General features: G+C 36.2%; 1 pseudogene; it reads right to left on the bottom strand.

The window, feature by feature from the left end:
* Window positions 1-742: 742 nt before the first annotated feature.
* LOC141489253 (coenzyme Q-binding protein COQ10 homolog A, mitochondrial pseudogene) overlaps window positions 743-16,964 on the bottom strand; it is a 47,067-nt pseudogene continuing 30,845 nt past the window's right edge.

The raw sequence follows: 16,964 nt of genomic DNA, 5'->3' as shown, positions 1-16,964 counted from the left end.
TTGTTTCAAGGAGGTTTTTATATGATTTTCTCTGGTTCTTGAAGTATACCGTCATATCATCTGCAAAGAATGAAAGCTTTGCTTCCTCATTGCCAGTTCTGATTCCTTCAATTTCTTTTTCTTCTTTTATTGCTACAGCTAGCATTCATATTATTACATTGTATAGTAATGGTGATAGTGGGCATCCTTGTTTCATCCCTGATTTATTGGACATGTTCTGAGTTTATTCCCATTACATATAATATTTGTAGATGTTTTAGATAGATAATTATTTATTATTTTAAGGAAAACTCCATTTATTCCTAAACTTTCTAGTGGGTTTTTATTTTATTTTATTTTTCCACACAATTGGTTTATTGGCTCTTCATCGAAACACTCAGCCCAGAAAGGGACAGGCTAGAAGTAAGTGCAGCTTTACTCAAAGCCTCCTCTCTATTCTGGAAGGGGGCGGGGGTTGACATCTTACATATATTAGCCAAGGGGGAAAATTTTCCTTTTCTGGAAAGTAAATTTTTAGATAGAACCTCAGATACCTGAATTCCAAACTGGAAGTCATTTTTCTCTCTAAGGCTTCTTTATCAAGACAATTAGGACAGCCACTCTCTCCTTAGCTCCTTAACAAGAGAGAGAGGAACAGCATAATACAGTTTTACTGGGACCTGGGATTATTTTACCCTTCCAGAGACACTGAGGTACCCTAAGTTAGGGAACGGAGCCCTAGCTCACAAGACACGATCATAGATATAAAATCTCAGCAATTCTGAGTCCAGTTTCCAGAAGGAAACAGACATAAGATTCAGTTCCTGGAGTCAGGCTACCTAACTCTTGGGGGATCTCCCTTACCCCTCAACATCTCCTAATTGAGTAGCTCACCCCAGATTCCTGAGTTCTCTCTCCCTGGAGAGCCAGAAATTAGGGCAAGGGAGTAGGGAGGCAGACATAAACAAGACTTGCCCCAGAGGATGAAGCACGGATCAAACAAAATAAATAAGTTATGGGGCTAGTCTCAAGTATGGTGCACCTCATGGAACATGAGTTCATGGGGGATGGCTGTCTCTGGACCAAACTTCATGGCTGCTCGTCGCTCAAAGGCAGCAACATTCTGTTTCACAATCTCATCGAAGAACATGGTAGCCAGCTGAGAGTGGAGCAGTGATCGAAACTCAAAGGAAATCGAAAAGTCCACAGTACAAGTTTGGGAGTAGGTGGGAAGACCAGGGCTGAACCTCCAGATGGTCTCTAAATGGTTGAAGCGTTTGCCATCAGTACAGACAGCCTTGACAATATGTGGTTTGACCATGGAGACAGCTGAGGTGTAACGTTCCACAACAGGTGGGAAGCCAACCTCCAACTGGGCCTTCAGGTGACCTTTCGGCTGGATGCTACTAAAGACTTCTTACACCAAGGTACAAACTCCCTATACTCTGGACATTGGACACCACTTCAAACATTTCCTGCATTGAGTACCTCATAATCCTGCATTCCGAGTAGGCCTTGCGCTTGTTGGTGAAGGGGGCAGCGAAGCCCATGAAGCAGCGCTGCGGGGCAGGCTGGCCTTGGCCCCCCAGGCCCGGGCAGCCCCGGGCAGCCCCGGGCAGCAGGAGGCTGCAGGAAGGCAGGAGCCTGGGGGAGAGGAAGGAGGGGGCGTCAGCCGGGCCGCGTCCCCCCCCCACCCCACCCCCACCGGGACTCCTCACCCCCAGCACCAGCTGGGGCCCACCGGGCCCCCTTGCCAAGCGGTCACCTCTAGTGGGTTTTTAAAAGAATGAATGCTGCATTTTATCAAAGGCTTTTTCAGCATCTTTTGAGATAATCTTATGATTTCTGTTGGTTTTGCTATTGATATGTTCAATTATGCTGAGTGTTGTCCTAATATTGAACCATCCCTGCCTACCTGGTATAAATCCTAACTTGCTGTAGTCTCATTGCTAAAATTTTATTTAAGATTTTTGCATCAATATTCATTAGGGAGATTGATCTATAATTTTCTTTGTCTGTTTTGGTTCTTCCTGGTTTAGGTATCAGCACTATGATGGTGTCATAAAAGGCATTTGGCAGAACACCTTTTTTATTTTTAAAAATAGTTTGGGTAGAATAGGAATTAATTGTTCCTTAAATGTTTGGTAGAATTCACTTGTAAATCCATATGGAAACTTTTTCTTAGGGAGTTTATTGATGGTTTCTTCAATTTCTTTTTCCAAAATGTGATTATTTTAGTATTTGACTTTCTCTTCTGTTAATCTGGGCTGTTTGTATTTTTGTAAACATTCATCCATTTCACTCAGGTTATCAAATTTATTGGCATACAGTTCTACAAATTAGCTCTCAATTATCTCTTTAATTTCCTCCTCACTGGTGGTTAGTTCACCCTTTTCATTTTTGACATGGTAATTTGGCTGCCTTCTTTCTTTTTTTTTTTTAATCAGATTATCCAAAGGTCTGTCTGTTTTGTTGGCTTTTTCATAAAACCAGCTCTTACTTTTATTTATGAGATCAGTGGTTTTCTTGCTTTCACTTTTATTAGTCTCTCCCTTGATTTTCTTTTCTTTCTGTTTTTTTAGGGTTTTTTGGCAAGGCAGTGAGGTTAAGTGACTTGCCCAAGGTCACATAGCTAGGTAATTATTAAGTGTCTGAGGCCAGATTTAAACTCAGGTAGTCCTGACTCCAGGGCCAGTGCTCTATCCACTGTACCACCTAGGTGCCCCTCTCCCTTGATTTTCAGAATTAATTTGGGATCTTTAATTTGTTCTTTTTCTAGCTTTTTTAGTTGCATGTCCAATTCATTGATCCTCTCTTTCCCTATTTTATTCATATAGACATTTAGGATATAAAGTTTTCCCCTCAGAATTGCCTTGGCTGCATCCTATAAATTTTGATATAACATCTCATTAGTATTATTTTCTTGGATATATTTTGATTATTTCTATTATTCCTTTTGCTGTGTGATCCACCCATTATTTAAGATTAAGTAATTTAGTTTCCAATTAGTTTTTGGTTTATCTTTCCATAACCCTTTATTACATATAATTTTTATTGCACCATGATCTGGGAAGTGTATATTTATTATTTCTGTCTTTCCACATTTGATTATAAGGTTTTTATGCCTAGTACACAGTCAATTTTGGTATAGATGCCAGCTACTGTCGGGAAAAAGGTATATATTTTTTTCTATTCCTATTAAGTTTTCTCCAGAAGTCTATCATGTCCAAGTTTTCCTAAGATTTCATTCACCTTCTTAACTTCCTTCTTGCTTGTTTTGTGGTTAGATGTATCTAGTTCTGAGGGCTTTAACTTTTCCAAGGAAGTAATTGCAAAAGTTAGCAATGGTTCAAAGACTAAAAGAAACTTCTGTGGTTAAAAATAAAATTTGTTACAAAATTAGAAGTCCATTAAGCAATTTAATAAACATTTAAGGGATATATTATAAGTAAGATACTTTTACGGTCACTGGTGTTGCAGAAACAAAGAAGAAATAGTCTCTGCAAAGAACTTGTGTTCTACTAGAATATGTCACATATCCTATGACTATATTTATACAGACACTATGTTATTGGATCAAATACGTAATCTTTATACACAGGAATAGGTTCATAGATGTTTTTGAAGGTCTGTTGTACTGAACACAGATAAAATTTGAAGATGTTAATTTTGGTCAGACCTGAACTTTGGATTTATATATTCATGAAAAAAATAGTTATTTACCTTTCCCTTCATACTCTAGATCTATTGGACCTTCATATCCTATATCATCATATGTGCATTTGATTTTACTGAGAGAGAGGGAGAGAGACAAAGACAGAGACAGAGTCAGAGACAGAAAGAGACAGAGAGAGAGAGAGAAACAGGAAAAACACCTTCAAGTAGCTTATATATTGATAAGGAGACCTATACAAAGGGGACTTGAAAGCCAGGGAAATAATTTTGATCTGGGGAGAATGCAGGATAATAAGATAACTATGGGACACTCAGCTAGTATTCCCTTACCTATCAATGGTACTATTGATTGATTACTCTTCTCAGAGCATTAAGTAGGAAGAGAAGGAAATTTATATGCAGTCAACAAACGGAAAGATGTCTGGGTGAATGACTAGATGGGATGTGAAAAGTCAAACTTGTTCTGTAGACTAAGGCCAGTTAGATATATTGGATGAAGGCCTACTTTATATTCACTCAGTCACTAGTCAAGATATCTAGCCTCCAAGGTAAGAATTCCAAATGTGAGTGTATCTACTTCCTCAAGAAGTGGTAGAATAGATGATAGATTTCTGGGGTACAGAAATCTAGTGCCATTGTAGAAAGTGTTGATTTGATCAAGGTTGCTACAGCAAACAGATAGCAAGAAAGCTTATTCATTGTAACACACATTGATATATATACAAACAAATATATGGTATTCTTCTTTATTTGTTTTTGTTTTCTTCCAAATGTATAATTTCATTGCTCTGGAGGATTTAGGGTATAGAATCCTACAGAGATCACTTATTATCTACAATCACTCAAAGACATTGCTTGGGGTTCTAAAACATTGATTCTTAACCTATTATCACCCAGGCAGTGTGTGTCTACAGATAGAGAGAGAGAGAGAGATAGAGAGAGAGAGAGAGAGAGAGAGAGAGAGAGAGAGGAGGGGAGGGAGGAAGGGAGGAAGAAAGGGAGGGAGGAAAGAGACAGAAGAAAGTAGGAAAGAAAACAAGTAAATTGGTAGATATGTAAATGTATTACTTAAATAAATTTTTAAAAAATACAAAATATAAGTATAATGCCTTCTGGAAAGTAAAATGAGACCTTTAAAACAGCTTTCATTTGGAAGGATTCTTTTTGGGAACAAATATAGCCTTGAAATGCTAGGAAATACAAGTATAATGAGGGGAGGATAGAGGCCAGGATGCTGATTTACAGCTCTCCTAGGTACCTTTCCTTGCTGATTTATGGATGTGCCATGGAAATGCCAGTAGAAGAAGGTTGTTCACTTTTTCAGTGAATGGTTATTGCTTTGGCACTCAGTCAAGGAACAAAGAGAGCAAGGAAGCAAACCACAGAAATTAAGTTAAGTAAAAGGTATAAATATTTTGAGTAACTTAAGTGCATTTCCTTTAATCATTATCAGTTTTCACAAACTCAATTACTGTAACAGCCAATGGAATCCAAGGTACTATCTTGAATTTCGTTGTTGTCAAAATTTTACTTTATGGTACACATTAATGTTATTGACCTTGACATGGATTCTAAATGAGTTTTGTTTAAAAACATTGTGCAAAATCACCCAGGTATATAAGAATGGTAACTTTCAATTCTACTCTTTTTCAACATTATGAATATTCATGATTTTGTTGGTAAGAATATTCCCTAAAGCAAATTTCCATTTTTCTGGTGCTTGGAGGTCTATACCTCAAAAATGTATCACTCTGTAGTCATTCTATAGATAATTTTATCTGTGTATTTATCCTTAGATCATGAGCATATGAACCCTAACCAGTGCTATAACTGAAATATTTCCAACCTTATAAAAACCTGCCAGACTAACATTCATTGCCACAGACTTTGAGAACTCAGAGACATCTACATTATAAGAAGCAAACCTCAGTGGAAGGTCAGTAATATGTACCAAGAAATGAATTAAGAGCCTAAAAAAATATAAATTTTAACTTCCAACTGAGGAGTAGTTATTGGCTCCTAACATAAAATAGAAGTAGCATGTCTATGTTAGACTATCACCATAAACCAAAGGAATACTTAGATTATTAATTACAGATCTTGTACCAAGTAACAGCAAAGTTAAGGAGAGGTTGGGAAATGAATACTAGGGCAGTGCTGGGAAGGGGGATGAAGGGGGAAAGGACTTTGAGCAGACATATGAGTGAAAAATTACTCCAGAATCCTGATAAGGGCCTCTATTTCAGTAGTCTGATTTAAATATACCTAGCAACTCCAAGTCAGAATAAAGAAGTAAACTAGAAAATAGGCAGATTCACAAGAATCAGAAGGATCTATGTATGGAGGGACATGATAAGTGGTAACTAATTCAGGTAGGAACCAAAGGATGCAAAGGGCAGTAGTAAGCATACAGAGAGACAAAATACAGCACCAATAGTATAAGATACCTTAATCTCAAAGCAATTTTCTCCTCTAACAAGGAACTTCCAAAATATATTCCATTGAAAATGAACCAATTTAAAAGAATAATTACTGGTAAAAGCAAAAAAGGGGCGGGGGAGGGGGGGATCTGGTTAAAGAAAGCTAGGGAAGACAGAAAAATAAGACCAGGTCCTGACTGTGACAACATAAAGATTTTTTGTAACATAAAATAGTTCTCTTTCATTAATCAATCAACAAGTATTCATTAAGGGCCTATATGCTAATTATTCAGCTAAAAGTTGGAAATAAAAATACAAGGAATACAATAATCTCCTACTCACAATGTGTTTATATACTAATAATTCAACTTTGAATGGAGCTGAATATTGAGTTTGTGTAATGGAAAACCAATGTGCCTTATCTGGTCTAATACTAACTCTTTCAGTGCTGAAATAATTTTTCCTTTCATTCCAGTACAATGCTAATTGTACCAAATTTGGGTCAAAATACAAATTTCATAGTTGCAGTTTATGTTAGTTTCTTCCTAACTATCATATAAATGAGTCTAAAACAACTAAAAAACAAATTGAACTTGCAGAAAATATTTATTTATTTTTAAACAGGCTTCCACAATGAAAGAACTAAATAAGTTCTAATTTAACCTGGACCTTCTTCATCTAAGATATTCTTAGATTTATACTTCTCATATTCATAGTTGAGGGCATTTATAAAATTATCATTGGCATAATTTGCAGCAGTCATGAAGAAAGATCATAGTCTATATCTAAGAGAAAACAGGTGTTACAATAGATAGAATGCTAGATTTAGGGTTTGGAAGATCTGAGATCAAATTTAGCCTCAGATGACTACTAGCTGAGTAACCCTAGGAAAATTAACTACTGCCTTCTTCAGTTTCTCCATTCGCAAATTGGGGATAATTACCAGAAAACACATCCTAGTATTTCTTTAAAGAGCAAATGAAATAATATTTGGAAAGTATTTTGCAAACTTTAGACATCATATATATAATAACTACCAATATTTAGACAAAGAACATGACCTTTCCCTGAGAATTAAATTTGTGGCAATGGAATTGTAAGTTATTTGGTAATAATTAAAGATTGAATTGGTAGGAAGAGCATGAGTCTTAGAGTCAACAAGAGTCATATATTCTAGGCCTGCCTTTCCTACTAACTCACTATGTGACCTTGTATAGGTTTTCTCTATTATCTTTAGATCTTAGGGATAGAGTTGGAAGGCCCCTCCATATTTAACTAGTCCAATCCTCTCAATTTTCATATGAGGCAATTGAGACCTGGAGAAGAGAAATAGAATTCCCCAAGAATACCAAGGCACTAAGTGGGGTAAGCACTATCTGATAGAATCAGAATTGGAAATTTTAAAACCTATGACTTCATAATTTACTTATCTGTAAAATGACAGGATTGGATTACATGTAAGTTTCCCCTTCTAGCTCTGAAATCTTATGATATGATTTTGGAGATAGAGAAGGAAACATCAGATATGCCCATTATTCCCTTAAAATAATACCACCTAAGCAATTTTCTCTTCTGTATCCATATAAAACTAGTCCAGCTTTATTACCAACATGCACTTCATATCATTATGGGTTTACTTGTCCAAGGCGAGACAGTTGTATTATTTATAGATTTTTTCTACTGGATTATATTTTAGCTTTCCAAGCTGAAGTGTCATAAAACTGATTAGTTTTACTGAGCAATATATATTTGATATTAAAATTATATGGCAGTAGTAGTAATAATCACAGTGATAACAAAAATAAGCATAGATCAAACAGTACATAAGACATAAATCTGCCATAGATATGGTCCAGTAGATTTGTCTAAATTTGACAGGCAAAATGAACACAAAGGTAAAGGAAGGGGGAGGTGGGAAAAACGAAGAAATCAAGACAGAATGCAAGTCAAGGAAAACTAGTGTCATATAATCTATTAGAGCTTGAAGTGATCTTGGACATCAACTCTTTCATTTTTCAGATGATCTTGTAATAGTTACATACAGTCAAATCAGTCCACCTACCCCACCCCCCACAAAACATACAAGTTCACTTCCCTTTTCTTTCTTGAGATATTAGCATTAAAACAATTCAAATTTCACCAGCAAAAGGTTCTGTCTGCACTTTTGTCTCATGTTATCCTAGAGAAGACTTGAAATAATTGGGTCAGTTTCAGGATAGAAAGGATAGATATGTCAATGAAAGAAAGAAAAGTACCAACTTCTCTGAGTCGCATGAGCCTTAACGCAAGTTGATTTCCTCTCGTGCTTAAGGTATCATTATTCATTATGCTGTGTTATAAAACATCCACAGCAGCACACACACACACACACACACACACACACACACACACACAAACATATGTACAACCACTGACCCAAGTCAGTGATTCAAATACAAATTTTAGTTGACAATCAACACACCTGTGCTAACCCAAAATATTAGCAATCATGTGCAAAAAATATATATTATGTACCATGACTCACTTATATATCTAAAAGAATTCATTGCATTGAAGTCCATTTTTAAAAGATCCAAATTACTTGTTATGAAGTCATTTCAGTCATTTTATTTCTCCTACAGCATGAAATATTATTTTATTAAATAGCTATTTAGTGATAAGAAATAATCTCCCATGTAAGGAATTTACCTTATACTGATGTGATATCTCTTTTTTAAAAAAATTTATTTATTTATTTTCATCAATATGCACATGTATATTTTGAAATGACAAAATTTTCTTCCACTCTCCCTTCCCACCTCCCTCCCCTCAGCAGTGAACAGTAAGGTTAGCACTATACATACATATTTTGATAAATATGTTTATAGATTAGTTATTTTCGGTATGAGTATTAGGATTAAGGGAAAGAGATACATAAGAGATAATTTTTTATTAAATGTTTATCAGAGTCTGAAGGGTTAGTTTGTGTGTGTGTGTGTGTGTGTGTGTGTGTGTGTGTGTGTGTGTTTCATTTTGTTTTTCTTTTTTTTCATCTGGATGGGAATAATATAGTCCATAGCCAGTCTAATACAGTTGTCCTAGCTTTCTGAACTGCTGAGAGGAGTTGCTTCCATCAAAGTTGTTCATTTCACAGTATTGTTGTTGATGTGCACATTGTTCTCTTGTTTCTACTCCCTTTACTCAGCATCAGAACATGTAAGTCATTCCAAGCTCCTCTCGATTCCAACCATTTATGGTTTCATACAGAGCAATAATATTCCATAGTATTCATGTACCATAACTTGTTTAGCCATTCACAATTGATGGGCATCCCCTCAACTTCCAATTCTTTGTCACTACAAAAAGAGCTGCTATAAATATTTTGGAACATGTAGGAATTTTCCCTTTTTTTATAATTTCTTCTGGATATAGACCTAGAATTGGAATTACTAGGTCAAAGGTATGAACAGTTTTATTGCTCTTTGGGCATAGTTCCATATTGCTCTCCAGAAAGGTTGGATCCATTCACAACTCTACCAGCAAGGCTTCAATGTCCCAATACTCCCACAACTTCAATTGATCATTTTCCCTTTCTCTCATCTTGACCAATCTAATAAGTGTAAAGTAATACCTCATTGTTGTTTTAATTTGCAATTCTCTAATCAGTAATGATTTGGAGCATTTTTTATATGATTACATATAACTTTGATTTCTTCATTTGAAAACTGTCTGTTTATAACCTTTTACCATTTATCAATTGGGGAATGACTTGTGACCTCATAAATTTGATACAATTCTCTATATATTTTAGAAATGAGACCTTTATCAGACTCCTAGTTGTAAAGATTGTTTCCCAGTTTTCTGCTTTCCTTCTAATTTTGGCAGCATTGATTTTATTGGTGCAAAGCTTTTTTTAATTAATATAGTCAAAATCATTCATTTTGCAGTTTATATTGTGTTCTAATTCTTGTTTAGTAATGATTTTATTTCCTTTTCATAGATATGAAAGATAGAGTATTTCTTGATCTACTAATTTATCTATGGTGTTGCTCTTTAAGTGATATCTTAAATGCCCCAAATAAGATACACTGTTATCTCCCTATACCAATTTTTTTAAGAGGGGAGGATAATGGGATTCATCAAATAGAAGTCAAATGTAAAGGTTAATATGAAGGACACTAAACATAGAATGAGGAAGCCTGGTTTTGAGGACTGATTCCACTATTTAATAGATCCTTTATAATTTCATTTTTTTTTTGCCTGGGAACTACCATGGTTTTATTTTTCCCCAAAAAGTTCATCTATTTTATTTTTTTAAAACATTCATCCATATGCATATGTGTATTTTTAAGTTACAAAATTTACTTCCACCCTCCCTTCCCATGCCCCTCCCCTCAGTGGTGAACTGTCAGGTTAACATTATACATACATATTTTTGATAAACATTTTTACAGATTAGTCATTTTGGTATGAGCAATTACAATTAAAGGAAAGTGATGCATAAGTGATAATTTTTATAAAGTGTTCATCAGATTCTGAAGGGGGCTTTGGTTTTGTTTGTCCATAGCCAATCTAACACAGTTGTCCTAGCTCTCTGAACTCCTGAGAGGAGCTGCTTCCATCTAGGTTGATGATCTCACAATGTTGTTGTTGTTGTGTACATTGTTCTCATGGTTCTGCATCCTTCACTCAGCATCAGATCCTATCACTCATTCCATGCTTTTCTACAGTCTGAGCATTTAATTCTTTTGAACCTTTGTTTCCTCATCTGTAAAATGGGGGTAATGATGATTGCACTATCTCCCTCACAATGTTATCATGGGATCAAATGGTAAACGCATACAAAATTTTACAAACATCATATAAATTCAAATGATTTTTATTATTATCTCTTTTCATCTTTCAACGTGGTTCAGATGATGGTAATTGTCCTTTGAATTAGAGGATCATGACATCAAGAAAGTAATGCAAGGACTCATATGTAGGATTGATTAGAGTGAGGGGGTGTTATTCAAAGACACCATTCTCACTATCTCATGCGAGTCCTGTGATCTGACATATTAAGATCAGGATGGTTAATCAATGAGAGACCTTAACCTTTTAGAGTAAGGTCTTTCCCATTTCACTGAGGCCCTTAGGCAGTAAAATATCATCAAGTGATGAACTTTCAACAATAAACTAAAGCAATCTGTATCTAAATGGTCTATTTTTATGATGAAAAGCTTTCAACCTGTCACTCAATGGTCTATTTTTTTCACTTTGGATATCATGCTTCCTTGAGAAACCAAAGACCTTGGATTTCTAGAAGATACCTGGTGGGTCATGGAAATAACACTACTGGATTGCCAGTCAGAGTCCTTTATGATTCAAACTATATGAGAATATCTAATTGTCTTCAGATTCCAAATTTTGCTCTTGATTAATGAAAACATTCTTAGAAAATACCTTTACTCTACTTTCTCTTACAAAGGTCCTAGAATTTGGGCCAACAAAAGAGAACTGGAGTCTGGAACAAATCAATAATGGGAAACTTTTCTTTTTTATTTATCCCTATTTACATAGGGAGATAAAATAATTGCTTTTTTGCACTTGAATAAAATTACTCAAAAGTAAACTCATATTTTCTATGACTCACTGTAAAGCTTACTTAGGACTAAACAAGTGACAAACAGGACATTAGGGATAATATGATGAACTTCATTCTATTCCCAAATGATTATTACATTCTCTGTTAGTTCTGTATGGTTTTTTTCTTTGGCAAGACAATGGGGTTAAGTGACTTGCCCAGGGTCACACAGCTAGATTATTAAGTGTCTGAGGCCACATTTGAACTCAGATCCTTGTGACTCCAGGGCTAGTGCTCTAGTTCTGTATGTTTTAACTATTTCCTGTTTCAATTATTTTTGGAAAAGTATTAGGCATGGTGACATCTACTTAAAATCTAGGACAATTTTTAATGTGGATATCAAATGCTCTACAATCTCATTAAATTTTGGTCTATTTTATATGTTTGCAGTAATACAGTAGCCATTGAAAGGAAAATTTTATGTTCAGGCCTTTGTTCTGATTAAAGAAACAAAACCCAAGAAGAGAAAGTTAAAAAGGAGTTTATTAACACACCAAGGTAAAACACATGGTACGTCCACTGCTGAGCAAACCCAAGATCCAAATCTTACATCTTGTTGGATATCACAAGAAACTCAATAGGACTTGAATAATATTTTGTGTAAACCTGAAAGTTAAATATTTTGAGTTGCTTTTACTATCCATGATTACCATCATTGCAGTCTGTATTTGTAAAGAATTTTCTCAGATGGGGAGTTCTTGATTCTGAGGGAAACATAAATCCTTCCTCTCTCCATGTATAAATCACATCAAATACCTAATTTATTTCAAAGAATGTGAAAAGAGGACCAACACCATGAAAATACTTTAACATTTGATTTTGTGACTCTTTGATGTATAAAATTAGGTTATTATGTAAGACCCTGAGTGTCGAAACCTATGAACCTTTGCCTAAATTCCTGTAAGACCCTGAGTGTCAAAACCTATGAACCTTTGCCTAAATTCCTGTAAGACCCTGAGTGTCAAAACCTATGAACCTTTGCCTAAATTCCTGTAAGACCCTGAGTGTCGAAATCTATGAACTTTTGCCTAAATTTCGCTCCTAAGTTTCTGCCTGGTCATCTCTCGCATCATGTGACAGAAGAGTCTCCCTGAGGACCTGCATTCAATAAGAACATGCTGCACCATCTCAAACTAACCAGCAGATGCTTGGAACTCCCCTACTGAACCATATATAAGGACTCTCCTCACTTTACTCAGGGTTCCAGGATCCTAGCCCTGTCCTAGGACGGAACCCTAGCTCAAGCTAGTTAATAAACCCTTGCTATTGTATCTCCATTGTGTTGAGTGTCTATTTTCAGAGATTGGTGATTTCTCTAACCCTGACAATTAAAGGCTGAAAGGCAGTATGGTACCTTGGTAAGTGAAGTGGCTCTAGTCAAAGAGACAGTGCTCCACTCTTGACTGCTAACTCACTACTTGTGTGATCTTCCACAAATCCTTTAACTTGTCTGAGCACATTTGCTAGGTTAAGGTGCCTTTTGGCAACTAGGTGGGCACAGTGGATAGAGTGCCAAAAAAATTCTTCTTCCTGAGTTCAAATCCTTACTCAGACACTTAATAATTATGTGACCCTAGCCAAGTTACAACCCCATTTGCCTAAGTTTCTCATCTATAAAAATATGCTGGAAAAGGAAATGGAAAACAGTATCCTTGCCAAGAAAATCCCAAGTGGTGACATAGAGTCAAATATGACTGAAATGATTGAACAACAAAGTTACTTTAAGATCCTATTATCTTTTTTAATCAAAGAAAAAAAGTAACATGTTGAAAAAAGTGATGTACAAGAGTAGGTCCCACCTTTTCAAATGGACTATGTCTAGAAATTTGCTTGTAGGTTAGTTAGCAGGAAACTTGGATCTCATTTCCCCCAAAGAAACAATGTTTTAAATAGTTTTTTCTGGTCCCAGGGTAGCTCACAAAAGCCTATTTAACAACCCAAAATGGAATTGGAGTGTAGCATTTGAAATTCAAATTGTAGAAAATAACCCTGTGGGAAAACTGGTAATTAAACAAAATAGAAAAAAATTAAAATAAAAAATAGTTTTTTATTTAACTTGAGTGCTTCTGCACAAAGAAAACCAAATTTAATTAAAGAATGCTGGAAAGGTACAGGAAATCTTTTGTAGAGCTCCTAAACCCTTGGTTCATAGGATTTTAAATTTGGAAAGAATGTCAAAGATCACAACATTCAATCTAATCATTTCAGTATTTCTTCTATAGCACCTGCAATTCTGCCTCACTTAAATCCAATTAACACACAAGTCAAGACATCATTCCATTATGTTATTGGTCGTTCTTGAAATGAAAAATGAGCATCACTGAGAAATAGATGTATAGTGTTTTATTTAGTTTGTGCTTAATAAAGAACTCACTACCTAATCGAATCAATGATTATTCTGTTTTTTGGAAAGGTCAAATTTGAGTTAAAAATCTACCTGCTTCCTGTAAATTCTGCCCATTGATCCTCATTTTTTCCTTCCGTTCATGATATACTCTACTGTGTAACAACTATTCAAATATTTGAAGGCAGCTGTCATTCCTTGCTTTACTTTTCTTTTTTCCAAGACAAATATTTTTAGTGCCTTCAACTATTCTCCATTTAAAATATTTTAGAAAATATTTTGTTATCTTTTCTTCCTTCATCTGGAATTTCTCTAGATAAGCAATGCCACTCTTGAATTATTTATATCAAATGTAATATACCATTCTAGATTTAGTCTATTTAATGAGCAACATAAAGAGACAATTTCCACTAATGCTTCCACTAATGCAAACTAAAATTATATTAGCAGCAGCATGAAATATAGTGAATAGACTACTGAATACTCACACTATTTAGCAGATCTTTTCAATTCTATCCCTATACATGTATATTATATAGGACTATATGATGATTCCTATTGAATTTTGTATTATTAATCTGTCCTAACATTCTGCCTGTCAAGTTTATTTTGAGATTTCATTTATTCAACTACCATGCTAACTAGCCTTTCCACCACCATCTTAAGCAATTTTGGACCTGTTTGTACATACAAGGTCCTTAAGAGGTTATATCTGTTTCATATATTTAAAAAGTGTCCGATGAAATGGCACATCGCAGATGCTTGAGTCTTCTTTATTTTTGTCAGAATCACTAGGAAAATTATACCTCTGGTGTGGGTCTGGACATGAACTTCCGAGAGTCAGGTCAGGTAGAAAAACATACCCAAACACGAAAGGTTGGGAAGTGAAAATTCTACCAATTTTATTTTTGAAAACTCAGACTTTTTATAGCAAAAACTTATCTCAGGAATGACTGGTTAAAGGAGACCCAGTTTCACAATTTCCTGGGTAAATTTACAATATTTGTTCTTAGAAATCTGCTTACTTCTCTATCAAAGAAACCTTTTACAACCCATACAATGAACAATAATCCATCCATATCTTTGATGGAAAAAGTCACCAAGGATATATGAATATCACTCCCAGGGACTGGCCCTCTACAAAAATTATTAAACAGAATAGAACTGAAGACATAAAGCTGAAACATGCCATTATAGAATTTCTTCCATGTTAACAGTCTTTAAATAAGACATTCTTCATATGCTTACTCAGCTTATTGCTAAAAGAAATAGGACCTCAGGCTCAATCAAGAGTATGTACCACATGCAAGATCTACTGGTTGTGGACTTGCTGAGACTCAGTCAAAGTGGCAGCCCAAAGCTGGTGTAAGAAACAAGCACTGATTTTGAGGACTTCTGGCCAGGATGGCAGAGAGAAGACAGGCACAGTTCTAAACTCTCCTGATCTTTCCCCATCTATCACATGAAACAAACCTCTTAAAAGAAATCCGACCCACAAAAACCAGAAAGAAAAGACAGGAGAAAGAACATCTACCTCAGGAATTGTCTCCAGCAGCAGCTTTGACCGAATTCAGGCAGGTGAGTCTGGGCTCAGAGGGAGGATCATCCCCGGATCAGCCAGATTAACAGCTGAACTGGAACCAGGAGTCTGAGGGCCCAAAGAGCTGGACCTGCTGGATCAGCAGTGGGGCTGGGTGACAGGGCCTTGGGTCAGCAGGGGAGCAGAGGCACTGGTGTTGGTGCTGTCCCCCTGGAGCTTGGGGATGGGGTGAGGGGAGCAGTAGAGTTCTGGTGCAGGAGAGCTGCGGACACCATCCTGGGCTCCTCTGGTCCCATTACAATTCAGACCTCCTCCCAAACAAATAAATGCAAACTACTTCTGCCTCAGGCCCAGGTGTGTGAGCAGAAGAACCAGTCCAGCTGAGGAATTACCTCAAGCCAGGGTAAAGCCCACCATTGATTGAAGGCAAAAGAATTCAATAGCTCCAACCCCTCCCTTCAAGCAAAGGGAGAAGGCCTCAGTCAAGGTCACAGACACTCCAGAGAAAGCAACCAACACTTCCTAATGGCCAGCCAGAGAAACTGCACTCAGTGAGCCCCGGTGAACCAGCCCCACCCAACTCAAGGTCTTAGCAAAATGAAGAAGGGTCAGCGGAAAGGTGGATCCATAGAAAAATACTTGGAAGGGAAAGACCCTAACTCAGAGAGACCTGGAACCTCTGAGGAGAATACAATTTGGTCTTCAGCACAGAAAGACTTCCTTGAAGAAATAAGGAAGGAGCTTAAAAATTTGGGAGAGACAATTAATACCTTGTAACAAGAAAACAAAAGCTTAGAAAGTACACTCGGACCAATACAAAATGAGAATAATTCTCTCAGATCCTCAAATGAGCAAATGCAAAAAGAAAGTAATTCTCTCAAAACCTCAATTGGTCAAATGGAAAGCTCTTTCAAAAGTAGAATTGACCAATTGGAAAAGGAGTTGCAAAAGGTTAATGAAGAAAACTCCTCCCCTAAAAAAAGAATGGAGTCTACAGAAACTAATGACTCCATGAGACAGCAAGAGTCAGTTAAACAAAATACAAAAATACAAAAAATAGAAGCAAATGTAAAATACCTCATCAACAAAACCACTGACCTCGAGAATAGACCGAGGAGGGGCAACCTGAAAATTATAGGACTTCCTGAAAACATTGAAGAGAAAAAACACCTGGATTTATATTACAGGATCTAGTGATGGAAAACTTCCCTGATATCATGAAATCAGAGGCCAAAGTAGTTATTGAAAGAGTACATCGATCCCCACCAGAAAAAGATCCTCAAATGAAAACACCAAGGAATGTTGTGGCCAAAGTCCAGAACTATCAGATAAAAAAGAAAATCCTGCAAGCAGCCAGAAAGAAACAATTTAAATATCAAGGAGCCACAGTAAGGATCACTC

The sequence above is a fragment of the Macrotis lagotis genome, chromosome 5 (assembly GCF_037893015.1).
Source record: "Macrotis lagotis isolate mMagLag1 chromosome 5, bilby.v1.9.chrom.fasta, whole genome shotgun sequence".
Taxonomy (NCBI): domain Eukaryota; kingdom Metazoa; phylum Chordata; class Mammalia; order Peramelemorphia; family Peramelidae; genus Macrotis; species Macrotis lagotis.
Note: the sequence above shows the minus strand (reverse complement) of the source record. Positions and strands in the feature narration are given on the sequence as shown.